Source organism: Odocoileus virginianus, chromosome 17 (genome assembly GCF_023699985.2).
Source record: "Odocoileus virginianus isolate 20LAN1187 ecotype Illinois chromosome 17, Ovbor_1.2, whole genome shotgun sequence".
Lineage (NCBI taxonomy): Eukaryota > Metazoa > Chordata > Mammalia > Artiodactyla > Cervidae > Odocoileus > Odocoileus virginianus.
Genome location: NC_069690.1, coordinates 10,239,621 through 10,242,737, shown reverse-complemented (window position 1 = coordinate 10,242,737; position 3,117 = coordinate 10,239,621). Strand labels below are relative to the sequence as shown.

General features: G+C 41.2%; 1 pseudogene; it reads right to left on the bottom strand.

Moving 5' to 3' along the window:
• Window positions 1-1,042: 1,042 nt before the first annotated feature.
• On the bottom strand, window positions 1,043-2,113 carry LOC110132788 (CBY1-interacting BAR domain-containing protein 1 pseudogene; annotated as a pseudogene).
• Window positions 2,114-3,117: the final 1,004 nt, after the last annotated feature.

Genomic DNA, 3,117 nt, shown 5'->3' with positions numbered 1-3,117 from the left:
TTTGGGTTTGCCATCAAACATCTTTTTTTCTCTTGCAAGCTTTAGCTCATTCTGGACTTAACTCTTCTAGAGAATATCAATTAAGTTCAGTTCAGTCTCTCAGTCGTGTCCGACTCTTTGCGACCCCATGAATTGCAGCACACCAGGCCTCCCTGTCCATCACCAACTCCTGGAGTTTACTCAAACTCATGCCCATTGAGTCGGTGATGCAATCCAGTCATCTCATTCTCTGTCGTCCCCTTCTCCTCCTGCCCCCAGTCACTTCCAGCATCAGGGTCTTTTCCAATGAGTCAACTCTGCATCAGGCGGCCAAAGTATTGGACTTTCAGCTTCAGCATCAGTCCTTCCAATGAACACCCAGGACTGATTTCCTTCAGGATGGACTGGTTGGATCTCCTTGCAGTCCAAGGGGCTCTCAAGAGTCTTCTCCAACACCACAGTTCAAAAGCATCAATTCTTCAGTGCTCAGCTTTCTTTATAGTCCAACTCTCACATCCATACATGACTGGAAAAACCATAGCCTTGACTAGATGGACCTTTGTTGGCAAAGTGATGTCTCTGCTTTTAAATATGCGATCTAGGTTGGTCATAACTTTCCTTCCAAGGAGCAAGCGTCTTTTAATTTCATGGCTGCAATCACCATCTGCAGTGATTTTGGAGCTCAAAAAATAAAGTCAGCCACTATTTCCACTGTTTCCCTATCTATCTGCCATGAAGTGATGGGACCGGATGCCATGATCTTCGTTTTCTGAATGTTGAGCTTTAAGCCAATTTTTTTCACTCTCCTCTTTCACTTTCATCAAGAGGCTTTTTAGTTCTTCTTTACTTTCTGCCATAAGGGTGCTGTCATCTGCATATCTGAGGTTATTGATATTTCTCCTGGCAATCTTGATTCCAGCTTGTGCTTCCTCCAGCCCACCGTTTCTCACGATGTACTACTCTGCATATAAGTTAAATAAGCAGGGTGACAATACACAACCTTGATGTACTCCTTTTCCTATTTGGAACCAGTCTGTTGTTCCATGTCCATCCAGTTCTTTCTTTTTTTTTTTTTTTTTTTTTGGTTGGCATAAATTTCCTTTAATAATTTCTACATTTCCAATAGGATTTCATTTGAGGTTTAACGTATCAAGCCAGTATTATGTTTTTCAGTTTTAGTAATTCTGGATTCCAGGTCATTTAAGATGAAAATGGAAATGCAAAATTTACTTAAGAAATTTAATTTTCTTCTTCTGTAACATCTAAGTCTTTATCCTCTTCATCATCTTCTTCTGTTTGCTGATCCTTTCTTAGTCAACAGGTCAATACATGTCCTGTTCCAGATACACACTTAGCTGACAATGACCTTTGAAGAGGTGACTTCGAATTTGTTCTTACAATATCTAAACGGGATGGATAATCTTGTGGATACAGAGAATGTCAGAAAACCTCTAAATCTTCTTCTTCTTCAATCTTTTGTATATTTTGGTAGGCAGCAGTGTAGACCTCTACAGCTTTGCCGTGAAATAACATTTCAATAGTGATAAATTCTGAAAATATAGTCTTTATATCCTTTATTTCTGCTTTTCAAAATTGTCAATAGTTTCCTCCAGATGATGAGTTGTTCGGGTAGCATCCATTGTAGCTCTTTGTAATTCAGTTTCTGCCTGTGAAATAACATGTCGATCAGATGGGTTTCTCTGACGTGTTCTTTCTGAGTTAACTGTTTAGCTTCTCGACTCCTTGCTGTTAATGTTGCTTTGAGATCATCTCGCTTCATTTTTACAATGGTTCCATAAGCTTTCAAAGGTTCAACTACTTTGGCTTCAAGTCTCTCAACCTCGGCTTGTCGATAATCCTGAAGTTTGGCAAACTGTCCGCAAAGTTTTTCAGGCCCTGCTTTAAGTGCGGGGTCTCGGGAGAGGCATACACGTTGATTTCGTTCACCAGGAGGTCCGCTTTGTTTCGCAGTCGGGCGGTTTTCCGCACGTAAGCAGCAAAGATCTGCCACAGCTCTCCGAAATGTTTCTCCACATTGGTGACAGCATCTTGCAGCTGTCTTGTCTGAGCGTCCCGGTTTTCCAAGCTGCGCCTCAACATGCTGCCTCGCTCACTGCTGGAGACCCCGGGCTGAGGCCCAACGACAGGGTCTCGGGGCGCGAGAGCCCGCCGCGCGCGCGCGCCCCCCAGGTCCAGTTCTAACTGTTGCTTCCTGACCTGCATACAGGTTTCTCAAGAGGCAGGTCAGGTGGTCTGGTATGCTCATCTCTTTCGGAATTTTCCAGTTTATTGTGATCCACACAGTCAAACGCTTTGGCAGAGTCAAAAAAGCAGAAATAGATGTTTTTCTGGAACTCTTTTGCTTTTTCAATGATCCAGCAGATGTTGGCAATTTGATCTCTGGTTCCTCTGCCTTTTCTAAAACAAGCCTGAACTTCTTATATTAGTCATCCCTTGTATTTGTATTTTACAAAGTTCAGTGTTTTTTGCAATTTCCTTTGAGGTTCACAAAGCTGGTTAGGAAGACATGGTTACTGTTGAGTTCATGTACAAATGAGCAAATTGAGACTTCGAGTGTTTCAATGATTTGTCTGAAGTCACAAGAACGGAAGTGCTAAACTAGGCAAAAATCCTAATCCAGTGACCCTAAACTATTTCTACTAATAAGAAAGAAAATGTTCCAAGTAATTAAAATTGTATAAATTCATTTTATGTGCAAAACTCACACTAATGCTAAGTTCTGTAGTTCCTGGTATTTGTTACAAGAAATCTATTCAAAACATATTTTGGTGCCTTACTACATGCCAGGTGTTGCATTCAAACCGTGTGCAAAATAGATGGAAGTTTCTACCCTCATGAAGTTGTTTGGTAGCAGACACAAATCATAAATTGCAAAAACACTATGAAACACCATAAAACATAGCGTGTTACAATAAGAGTATATAACAAGAGGCCTGATCTGAGGCTAGGGTATATGTGGTAATTAGGATGAGGCTTTAAGATGAGAATAACCATGGGGCTTTCAGAGAACTCAAATGCCTAGGAAGCTAGGAGAACACAAGTGAAAGGCCCATTTTGAAGCTTGTAGAGAAGGAGGCAGAGGACAGATCATCTAAGACTTTTGATAGCTAGCTTTTG